This window comes from Meles meles, chromosome 13, assembly GCF_922984935.1.
Source record: "Meles meles chromosome 13, mMelMel3.1 paternal haplotype, whole genome shotgun sequence".
Classification (NCBI taxonomy): Eukaryota; Metazoa; Chordata; class Mammalia; order Carnivora; family Mustelidae; genus Meles; species Meles meles.
This window is the reverse complement of record NC_060078.1, coordinates 60,553,088-60,565,100: the sequence shown is the minus strand read 5'-3', so window position 1 is coordinate 60,565,100 and position 12,013 is coordinate 60,553,088. Positions and strand designations below refer to the sequence as shown.

General features: G+C 55.0%; 1 long non-coding RNA gene across 1 annotated transcript; it reads right to left on the bottom strand.

Annotated features, from left to right (window-relative positions):
- Positions 1-6,527: 6,527 nt before the first annotated feature.
- LOC123954994 lies at positions 6,528-9,114 on the bottom strand. Its single transcript, XR_006821204.1, has 3 exons — positions 8,981-9,114; positions 6,983-7,050; positions 6,528-6,710 (listed from the first exon to the last, which is right to left on the bottom strand). It is a non-coding gene; the product is annotated as an uncharacterized LOC123954994 (long non-coding RNA).
- Between the last annotated feature and the right edge of the window lie 2,899 nt (positions 9,115-12,013).

Genomic DNA, 12,013 nt, shown 5'->3' with positions numbered 1-12,013 from the left:
CTGGTGGGAACTGGCATCCTGTCTAGCAACTGAGTACCCCAAAACTACCACCCACTTGCCACATGGTCCTGAGGAGGAGGAGAAGGGCCCACAGGCCTACTTTCTGCCCCAAGCCCAGCCATCGTCACTCTATCCCTGACCCAGAGTTGTCCATGGCCAGACCATTTGAATGGTAGGCAGAATAATGGTCCCCCGAAGACGTCCACATCCTGATCCTTACAACCTGTGAATATGTGACTGTGCTCAGCCAAAGACACTGCAGATGTGGTTAAGTTTAAGGATTTTGAGATGAAATTATCTGTGGACCCAATCTAATTATGAATCCTTCCAACTGGAAAACCTACACTGAGAGATGTGACAACAGGAGGAAGGTCAGAGAGATGCAATGTTTCTGATTTTGAAGATAAAGGAGGCCACCAGCCAAGGGATGTGGGCAGCCTCTAGAAACCAGAAGAGGCGAGGAAACAGATTCTACTCCAGAGCCTTCGTAAGGGAACACAGCCCTGCCAACACCTGTTTTATTCCACTGAGACCTGTGTCAGACTGGAAAACAGTAGTACTGTGTGGTAATAACTTCGTTGTTTTACCACTAAGTGTGTTACTGCATCAGTAGGGGACCAGTAACCTGGGTGTGTCCTGGTCTCCTTTAATAGTGAGTGGTGGGACCTGCTGTGAGGCAGAGGAGGTCCCCCCACAAGTGCAGCTGGGGTGTGGGGAAAGGTGGGAGCCTCATATGCCTGGAGTAGGGGAGGGTCAGGTGGTGGGCAAGGCCCTGTGTCCCAGCCCTCGCCAGCTGGCTGCCACTTGGTCAGTGTGAGCCTCGCTTACTTTCAGTTTCCCCTTGACACTTTGTGCCCAAGATGCAGACCTCTCTAGACTGCTCTGTCCCAACCCTGCCAAGCTGGGAGCCTCATCTTTTCCCAGGGGCTGAGGGAATGACATTGATCTTGACCCCAGACTTGCACTGAAAGTAGAACAAGGAAAGGCCACACTCTCCTCCTGGGTCCTGGCTGCTCATGGCGGAGTAGGTGTAGGCACAGGGCCAGGAGCCTCCTGGCCTGGAGTGGACATGGCAAGGTGGGCAAGTCCAGCCATGTCCTACTCTCCAGGTTTCAAGGGCTGGGAATGGAAACCCCAGGCCCTTCGTCTTGCTTCTCCAGGAGAGTTACAAGATTCCTGTCCCTTTAAATGGGATAGGCTGGGGAGTCTGGGTGGCTCAGTCCATTAAGTGTCTACCTTTGGCTCAGGTCATGATCCCCGGGTCCTGGGATTGAGCCCACCTTGGGCTCCCTGCCCAGTGGAAAGCCTGCTTCTCCCTCTCCCTCTGCATCGCTCCCTGCTTGTGCTTTCTGTCTCTCAAATAAAATGCTTAAAAATGAATGAAGGAAGAAAGGAATGAATGAATGAATGAATGAATGAATGAATGAATGGGATGGGCTGCCTTTTGCCAGGACTAGGGACTACCGTGGAGAAGACATTAGCCTCACTCTCCTCCACTCCTCAGGAGACCCCCTTTCATCCCCTGCCACCATCTCAGGGATCTGCCTCACATGGGAGCTACAGCTGTTGGGGCACCTGCTGCCCCCCAGACTCACAGACACCTAGATGCTGGCCTGGGCCTGAGGCCCAGTCCCAAGACCTTTAGCCCCATGTCCACTCTGCCCTTCAGTCCAGGCACTGGCTAGCTAGTTTTCTAGAACTCCCAAGCCACTGGGCAGCCTTGCTTTTGAGCTCTGGAACAGGGGAACCCTCAGGGATGAAGACCCAAAGGTGGCCCGAGATTCTGGGCCAAGCCTCATCCCCGTCATCTGAATGGGGACCTCCAAAGCCCTGGTCGTCCACACTGGAGGTCAGTGCAGAAGCTGAGCCCCAGCGAAAGACCCGGAGGGAACATTTCTGAAGAAGGGCCTGGAGATGAGGAGAGGACCCAGGGGTTGAAGGAGTCTGAGGATGCCACAGAGGACATCTCCCAAACCCAGCAGCACCACGTAAGGGGGCCATCACTTGCTACCTGAGTGGCTGTGGAACCTCACCTGGGCCGAGGCTCTGCAGGACTCCGACCTGGCCCTGACCAAGCAGGTCCATGACCTTAGGCACAGTGGTCCTGCTACAGCAAGATACCCTCACCCACTGGGCTCTGATCCCTCAGCTGAGCTGTCACTGTGCCTGTGTCTGTTCGACTGCATGTTCTTTTGCCTAGGTGTCTAATGTGCTTTGCAAGCCGCATGTCTGTGTGCTGCGCGTTCGGGATTTTGTATCTGTGTGTGTGGGCAGCCCCACATACGAGTCCGTGTGCGCACTTGGTCCAGACCTCCATGGGCATGGCCCTATGTTGTCAAGAGCTCTGGCAGGGCCTGGGGGCTGGAAGGGCGGTCCCTGGAGTCCCCTGCAGCCCTGGGCAGGGACTGCAGAAGGTGGTGGGGCCCTGGCTGGCTCTGGACCCCGGGTCCTGTGTCCGTGGAGGCGGCCGCAGGGTGGGCCGCCTGCGTCAGCCTTGAGCGGCCATCAATAGCGCGCGGTTAATTAATTTGATGGGAACAGCAGGGACCGCCGTTTGCATTTAGTGAAGTTCCAGGAACTTCCAACCTCATCTTCATAATTGGCCTCATAAATTGTAAGAAAGAGAGAGATCAGCAAAGCGGGAGGGAGGAGGGGCTGCCCGTCCGTCCTTATTTAATTTTATTGCTGAAATTCATCTTTTTAGCCTCCTCCGGAATCGGCTCTCCCTGCCGGATTTGCCTAATCATGATAAATTAATATTCATTTCCCCGCCTCTTACCCAGCTCCCGCTTGGCTGGAGTTGGGGAGGGTCTCCTTCCAGCCCCTTGGCCAGGCCTTGGCGGGAGCCCTGAGGGGAGCTTGTGTGAAGAAAACAAAGTGGAGAGCCTGGGGAGGACTGGAGGGGAGCCAGGGGGAAGAGGCGGCTCTGTTACGGGTGTGTGTGTGTGTGTGTGTGTGTGTATGTGTGTGTGTGTGTGAGAAATGACTGGGGCTCCCAGATGAGGGGCCCTGAGGCCCCCTGCTGGTTCTTTTTTTTTTTTTTTAAGATTTTATTTATTTATTTGACAGACAGAGATCACAAGTAGGCAGAGAGTCAGGCAGAGAGAGAGGGGGAAGCAGTCTCCCTGCAGAGCAGAGAGCCCTATGTGGGGCTCGATCCCAGGACTCTGGGATTGTGACCTGAGCCGAAGGCAGAGGCTTTAACCCACTGAGCCACCCAGGCGCGCCCCCCCCCCCCCCCCCCCCCGCTGGTTCTTGGGCAGAAACAGCCCAGAGGGTCCAGGGTATGAGGCTCACCTACCCCTGCCCAGCGAGGGTGAGACGGGAGGGGCAGGAAAAGTCTTCCAAGGCCCTTTTGGAGACCCAGAGGCCCAGACTGGGGGCAGACAAGATGGATTCGGGGGATGGATTTTGGAGGCTATTTCCAGCTGAGAAGGCAGGGGAGGAGGGTCAGCTGCCCACCTGACCTGGTCTTTACCCCACAGTCCTGCTGACGAGGCGCAGACCACCTTCCCCTGGACAAACTCCAGTGGGGATCCGGCCTCCTCTATGGGGGGGTGCCCATGGGCTCTGGCCAGCAGAAGTGGCGCCTCTGCAGCCTAGGCCAGCTGGGTGGCTGGCCCTCTGACACAGAGTACCCTGACTAGGCCACGTGATTGCCCCAACTACTGCTCTTCCTTGGTGAGGCCCTTTCCCAAGGCCCGCAGCAAGGTTGCTGGGTGGACACTGCGGGCCTGCTCTTCTCAGTGGGGCCCCACCGTCCAAAGGGGCAGAATTCTCCATTTTCTTGACTCACAACGAGTACGTGAAACTGGGAGGGATTTAGACTGTATCTTTGCCCTATTGTACAGATGAGGAAACTGATCTCTGAGAGGTGGGAGGTGACTGGCTGAGCTAGGGTCTCACAGAAGTCAGGGGGGTGGGACTAGGAGAGAGGGATGATTTCACCACCACCTCCCAAGACTGGGATGGGCAGGATTCGAAGGAAGACCCTCTGTCTTGAGTGTGGCTGGAGTCTTCAGTTATGATGAGGTATTATTCCCATGGTTATGTTACCTTGTATGGCAAAAGGGAGATGATCTGGGTGGGCTGAGTCTAATCCCATGAGCCCTTTAAAAGCCCTTTAAAAGTTTTCTCTGGCTAGTAGTGAAGGGGCAGTGAGATTTGAAGCATGGGAGGAGTCAATACATGTTTGTTGGCTCCGAAGATGGGGGAGGCTGCGTGCGAGGACCAGGGAGAGTCCTGGGGCAGTTGGGAGTGGCCTCCAGCTAACAGCCAGCAAGGAAATGGGGACCTTAGTCCTACACCCACAAGGAACTGAATTCTGCCAACAGTGAGAAGGAGCAAAGAAACTGATCTTCCCCACAACTTCCAGGTGAGAACTTGGCCTAGCCAATGCCTCAATTTCAGCCTTGTGGGGCTGTAAGCAGAGAACACAGCTGAGCCCTCCTGCACTTCCAGCCTAAAGAACTGACAGAATTAATGGATTTTGTTTTTAGGGGCTAAATTTGTGATGATTGGTTATGCAGCAATAGAAAACTAATACGGAGACTTAGGGGAAGGGTGTTTTAGGAGGCTTCTATTATGGCAAGGAGGGAGATGAAGTTGGAAGAAGTCTGGGGTTCTATCCTCATGCCATTGCCCTTCCCCTGTATTCCCACGGGGCAACAATTGACTGGAGCTGCTCCCCAGCTGCCAAAGTCCTCAGTGCTCCCTATTGTTTTACCTGGGACCCAACCCTTACAAGCACTGAAATCTGTAAATTTTGCCAGGTAGAGCTTGGATCCCTGAGTTATGAGGGATTCACCTCACACAGGAAAGTTTCATTGACAGGAGGACGTTCTGTGGAATGGGGTCAGGCAGAGCCTTCTAGGATATAGGTAGAGGCGGGCTGAATAATTCGGTATACCTGCAAGCCAGAGATCCCCTCCCTATTTCCAAACCAGAGTTTTAAAATATATTTATACATGGAGCCGGGGGGTTGGTGGTGGTGCTAGAAGATATTTTTGATTCCTACTGGAAGGCACTAGCTCCTCTATAGGTTGGAGAAGACCAGTTGCTATTTTCCAAGCTCTGGCAAGTCTTCAGTGAGGAGACCTAGGTTAGGTGTACCATATTTCTGGTTTATTTCAACAAGATTTTAGCAGTGTTTACTGGATTAAGCCCGGCCAGTCCACCTCTAACCTAGGCCTACATGTGGATTATATCCTGCGACCTTCCCAACAGCCCCACGGGTTGTGGCATTACCCTCATTTTACAGATGAGGAAAGTGAGGCCCAGAGAGGTGCATTCATTTGAGCTAAGTCACACAGCACGAGAAGAAACAGAGCTGGGTTTCAGCTTTGGTCTCTGTGACCCAGAAAGCCCAGTTGGTTTCCCTGGCTCCTCGATAGCCAGATCTCATTGGGCTTTGTTTCTAGCCTCTCTCTCCTTCTCCCATGTATCTAAAACAAAGAGGCCTAAGTTGTTCGTCTGCGGAGGGTTCCTAAGGACAGAGTCCCTGGCCCTGAAACGTGGGGTTTTGAATCAGCAAACGCCCACTTGCCCTGAGATGGGAGTCCCTGACCTCTAACCTCCCTTAGGGAATTAGTGGTGTGGGGGGCACAGACTCTAAGCTCCAACCCCGCTGGAAGGAGGGGTCCTGGCTCTAGAGCTCATACATATCCCTGACAGATGGCCCCTACCCATGTCCCTGCATACCCCTGACCCCTCCCGGTCAGCCCCACACATGCCTGACTTGATCTCACATGGGCTCCACACAGGGCCTTAGACCCCACCTCCCCCCAGCTCCAGTTCCCCTGACGAATCTTCTCTCTTCACTGTGACCTTGGACTCAGTGATGAATGAGAGCACTTTGACAGGGGGCTCTAGTTAGGCCACCCTACCTACCTGCAAGGCCACATGCCCACTGGAAAGGAATCACCACCTGGCCTGTTGCTCTTCCCTCTAAGCAGCCTAATGGGGAAAGAGCCCAGGACCCTCCGTGTCTGACCCCAGGAGAGAGGACTTTAGAGGCCATGCCCTTCTTGTCCCTGACAGAGAACAGTCCTGGAACTCTGGGCAGCTCCAGCTTCTCACCTCAGGGGCCAAGGACTGCAGTCCCCACCTCAGAGATTCTGAAAGCCAAAGTTCCCCACCCCCCCACCTTAAGGGCCTCCATGACCCTCCCCCACCCAAGTGCCTATGGAAGCTGCAGGACCAAGTGTAGGAGCAGGGCTCCAGGAAGACGCCCTAGAGAAGTCCTACTTGCTGCCCAGTCTGTAGTATCCAACCATGTGGCTTCACAGTCCCTACTGTGAAGTACAGACTCAGGCCACAGATGCCCCTCCGGAGCCTGGCAAGAGGCAAGAGGAAAGCTCTCTTCTCCATGCTTCAAGCTCTATTTTTCTGGACCTCATTCCCTCCACCCCACAGAAACAGAAAATCAGGCTTCTCTGGGATCTGGAATGGGAGCGGCTGTTCTGACGCAGGGTGATGGCGAGACGGGGGAATGCTCCAGGGGTCATCTTCAAGGACAAGGGCGTCGTTGCAAATGGGTTTCCTACCGGCGGGCCGTAGGGTGGGCTGGGTGGCTGCAGCCAGGTGTACAGAGCCAGGACGGGATAGATATTGAGGCCGAAGGGCGCGCTTCCCGGAATGCGCCAGCAGAGGGCACGCGAGGACCAACGAAGAGGACCCGCGAAGAAGGCCGGCAGTGCGCGAAGGTCGGGCTGGAGGTGTGGCAGAGAAGGCTCCAGGTACTGGGAGGAACCGCTCAGCGGAGCTCCTTCCGGGTCGGGGAAGCGGGGGAGAAGGAGGATAGGGCTGGAAGGGCCCAGAATGCGCTGCCGATACGCAGCCCCTCGCTCCTCCTCCGGAGGCAGCCACTGGGGATGTGGCCTAACGCCCCTCCTTGGGTGGGTAGACCCTCCCCATTACCTAGCAAGGTCCTGGACTGGTGACCTAGATGCTGAATAGGGTGGGACCGTTTCCCCAGACTCACCTCTGGTCCGGATTCTGTGCCTCAGGTTCCCCCGGGTGAGTTCTGTCCTTGCTCCTGAAAGCTCTAAACTGGGAGATCAGGTGAGGTGAGATGACTCAGTAAGAGGGTACCAGTTAGACCAGTGCCTCCCCGCTCCCTCCGATGCCCCCTTCCCTCCCCAACCTTGTACTCTGACCTAGGGGGAAAACAAGAGAAAGATGGGGAGAGGAGAAAAGAGTGAGTGATGAAGGAAGAGGTGGCACTGGAGAAGCAAATGGAAGGGAAGAGTGGAGTGGGAGGGTGGTAGTGGCGAGGGTGGGTAGAAAGAGGGGCCTAGCCCCTCAGCGGAAGCCCTCCTGGGGCTTAGGCAATCTGTGACTCTCCAGGCGGTGCTGGGGGCTGAGCTCTCCCCTGCATCCCAGGAACCATCGCTCTGCCTGGAGCCCCGCTCCAGCCGCCAAGATTTATAGCTGGGCCAGGCCCAGCGACCTTGGATGGATAACTAATGACGGGTCAATAACGCTACAGAAAAAGTGAACTGGTAAGGGAGGAGGGATGAAGCCCATCAGCCGGCATTTTCTTTCTAATCCTGGTGCCTTTCACTGCAGTCTCCTTGCTGGGGGTTTTTCCCTGAAGACCTCTTGATGCGTCTGAAAGGTGATGGTTAACACAGCTAAAATAGGAGAGGGGGAGGAGGAACTGCAGAGACCTCAAGTGGGTCCCATGACAGTGAGGGAGAAAGGTGCCTCGGTCCCGGAAACCCTTCCCTCTCCTCGCATTCTGTAGACAGGAGAAAGTTACATGTTGGGGAGCCAAAGTTAGCAGGTCAGTTTCTGTCCAGCAGAAGGCAGGGCACCCTGGGAGAGAAATAGGGAGGAAACTTGGTGCCCCCCCATCCCTTCCACCTAGGTCCCTCCCCTGGCCCATATCTTTGGAGGTGTCCTCTGTCTCCCCTCACTCTAAGTTACCCAAAGTCAGAGTGTTTACTTTAGTCTGCGGTCACCTAATATTTGGGCCATGTCCCTGCTTGCAGGTAGTTTGGGGAGGCAGGGAGGGGCCCGAGTCTCAACTCCTAGGTCATCTGCTTCCTACTGATAGTGGACCAAAGCCTTTTCCTCCCAGTCTGGCGACTCCCTTCCCCTTCTTTGAGGTCACTGGGTCATCCCCTGAGTCCCCAGTCTATTTTTGACACCCCAGGAACCCCAGATTTGAGAGGAAGAAAGCAACTTTCTCAATACCTGACCTCTAGATTAGATCTCCCCTAAAAACCTCTGTGGGCATCCAGGTGCCTGTTTAAGTGCTTTTCCACCTTATCGTCTCATTTTGTGGATGAAAAAGTTGAAGCTCAGAGGCATAGTCAGCAGAGGGAGGAGCTGAGACTTGAATTCAGCTCCTCTGGGTCCAAATCATAACTTCTCACGCTGTCACCCCAGGGTGCTGGGCTCCTACCCAATCAGCTCATCCTGAATTCCTGTCCTGCTTTGTCTGCAAAGGAGGCACCCAATGTGGGGACCACTGAGGCAAGGGCGTTCTTCTGCCAAAGTAGACAGGGTAACAGAACAACCCTGGAGAAAGTATAGGGCAGTGGCAATAAGATAGGGGAACATATTTGACTTGCATGTACCCCTTAAGTTGGGGGACTGGATGCCCAGAGTGTGTACATGTGTGGAGGACTCATGGGTGCTCATTCACACTATCACTTACTCCTTCGATAAACGGTTCTTGAGTGGCAACCATGTGCCATGCCCTGGGGAGCTTATATTCTAGCAAAGGGAGTACATAGAATAGGTCTCTGATGTGTGGTAGTGAATGGACTCTTCCCAGCTCCAGCATCCTGGCCCTAATCTGTGTGATAAATCTCATTCCCACAGTCTCACCCCGTGCCATTCACCTGGACTCTTGACCCCTTAGACTCCTTGGCCCCAAACACTCCCTCTTACAGGTTCCCAATTCCGTACCCCCCCCCCCTTTTTAAACAGAATTCAGTTCCTTTTGAGAATTTATTTTTCCTTTACCCACCTCCTCCAGGAAGACTTTTCTGATTTTTCTGTTGGAAATCTCACATTACAACTAGGTACTTGGGTCAAAGCACAAATTATCTTCTGCCTTCACTCATAGCCATTTGTCGGCTCCTTCTAGTAGACTTAAAATTCTGGAAGACAGGGATGGTGTCATATGTATCACTGTAACTCCACAGTACCTGGCTGACACATAGGGGCTCAGTTAATATTTGTTGATACAGCTGTGGGTATATGTGTGGGTGTGGGTGTGTTTGGAAGCCCTGAATTGTGTGTGCAGAGGTGTGTAGGGCTGTGTCCACAAACAAGCATTTCTTCTTATGTGTATACATACTTCCATATCCACACATGTACAGGAATGTTGGGAGCACACATGTGCACAGACGTAAGGGCTGTTTCTGTAGCGATGTGTACTAATCACAAGTGCATGGGTATGCAAGCTCTGTGTGCATGGATTTATGTTGGTGGGTGTGTACCTAGATCTGGGCGGCAGATGTATGTCCATGCATGGCACAAAAACACGTGTGCGTGGGCCTGTGAGGTGGGGGTTGTGCCTGGACAGGAGCTGCAGGTGCACCGTGCAAGGACACAGGCGAGGCGTCTGGCGCGTGTAGGGGCCATGTGTGTGCACAGCTGCGTGTCCTGGCCGCAGGCAGGCCTGCCGCCCAGTGCAACCAGAGCTCCCGCTGAGCTCACCGCTTTGTTCCTCCGCTGCGGGCGGCCGCGTGGGCTCCTGGCTCCTGGGCCTGGACGTCTGGGCCCCGCCGTGATTGGCGGGCGGGTGGGCAGCTCGGCTCCCTCTAGGGCGGGTGGAGCGGGATCGGCTCCCGTTACCGGCGCAGGGGGTAGGGGTGGGGGTGGGGGGGCGCCAGGCCATCCATCTTCTGTTATTACAGCGTAATGGGGCTGCTCGGGCGCCCGCCCATTTGTCATCAGCCTCGTTCGCTGATAACGGGCATTTGTCATCACTTTCCTCTGCGCCAATGTCATCAGCGCCGCTGACAGCCTGGGCGGGGGGTGGGGGGGAAGTGTCGTGTGCATGAGCACAGGCGCGCACACACATGCGCATGGGCCTGGTGGACACAAGCTCTTGCACATACAAATAGGCACACGGAACCCGAGGGGGCACACGGAACCTGGAGGGGCGCAAGCCCCTGTGTGTGGATCAAAGCTCCCCGGAGACGGACACACATGCAGACACACACTCAGAACAGCCTCATCTGTCAAGCAGCTATTCCCAGCTGGAGATCCTCTTCCCCAGTCGAGGAGACGTGTGCTGGGGGAGGGGCTGGTTCGTGGTTAATGGCAGCTTGAGTGCAGGTGGCCCTCTGCCAGCTCCCTGTGTGCACACGTGTGACATCAGCCACCAACATTTACTGAGCCGCTTGCAGGCTCTACAGGCTTGTGTGTTCTATTGGCAGAGTGACAGTGCAGGGACAGCCACATGGCCTCTCAGACACAAGGACTTTGGGCAAGTCTGCAGGGCTGGGTGGTGGGATAGTGGGTGGTGGGGTGATGGGTGGTGGTCCCCATGATGTCTTCCTCCCAACCCTCCAGAGGCAGTGTAGCTTGGGAGTCACCCTTCCACTCCTGGCCGTACTCAGGCTCTGAGCCTAGGCTGGTGTGCTGCGAGAGAGACTCGGGAAAGACTCCAGAAAGAATTTCCTGTTCGGATCAGGTACTAAGCTGTTTGGGATAGGCATGACACTGGTAGGCAAGAGGGGAGCTCGGAAGTTCTCTTGCCCATATCCTAGCTTTCTGGACTGACTCAGGTACCAGCCCAACTGGGGCATGGAAGATGTGTTCCTGGTGCTGCCTTCTGGCATATTCCCTTCAGGATGGTGTTGGGGACTCCACTAGTCCTCATCAGGGAGGGAGGTGTCTCCTTTCCCATTCATTCTGGTCCCTTGTTGTCTGGCACATATTAGGTGCTCAATAAGTAACTGCTGAATGAATAAATGATTGAAGATAGGGTGTGTGGAGGTGGGGTGTCTCCCTGGTCCTCCCGGCGTGGCCACCAGCCACTAATGGCCCAGATCTCATCTCCTGCCCACCCCCAACTTCTTTCCTCACTCCTTTGTAGCCCCCCAAATTCCCCTTCTCCCCTGGCTTCTCCCTCCTGGGCTGAGGGGGAGGGGGTAGGGGCAAGTTCCCCTGGCAGAGCAGGGCTTGCTTGTTCCTTGTAAATGAAGACCATAATTAACATTAAATTAAGGTAATACAAATGAAGGCAACATAGAGGCTGACAAGATGAGCGTTTGGGGAGGCAGTGGGGAGAAGTGATTCATATTTTTAATTTACTGTACGGATGGGCCGTGTGGCTGGGGAGCAGGCTGCTCGCATGGAGGGGGTGTCGCCCCGCGATGTTTGCTGGGCTCTGAGCAAGCACACAATGACTATTAAACTCAACTGTCCATATAATGGGACAGATTCGACATGACGCCCACCGGAGCACCAGGAGCCTGGCTGGCCAGGCTGTAAATCCTGCCCACGGCGCCTGTCTGTCCACCTGCCGACCTAGCCTGGCTTGGCCCAGGCCTGGGGTCTGGTGAGCACAATCCCCAAGGGGCCTGAGGGGGGTCTTTGACCTGGACAATCATGGGAGCCAAGAGGTTGCAGGCTCCTGGCCCTGCCTGAGCTCAGGGTTGAGTGGTGGCCACTGGCAGGTCACATCTTGATCATGCTGGGGGTCAGGTGGGCCCTGGTAATGCCCTCTAAGCACAGGACCTTGGTGTCAGGGTGAGGCTGGAGCTCTGCGGCCCCACACATGGTCTGATGCAGCAAATGAAGACACTGGTGTCCTCTTCCAAAGAGGGGAGCTAACTGCTGGCTGCACGATCACCATCAGGACTTCTACCAAGCACCTAGTATGCAGTGACCCCCACTTGTGACTTCTCACCACCATTCTACAAGGAAGATACAATCCCCATTTTACACATGGGTTAACTGAAGCTGAGAGACAAGGAGTAACTTGGTCACAGAGGGTGCAGGGAAGTGTCCACTGTCCCATCCGATGCCTCTAAACGCCAGAGCC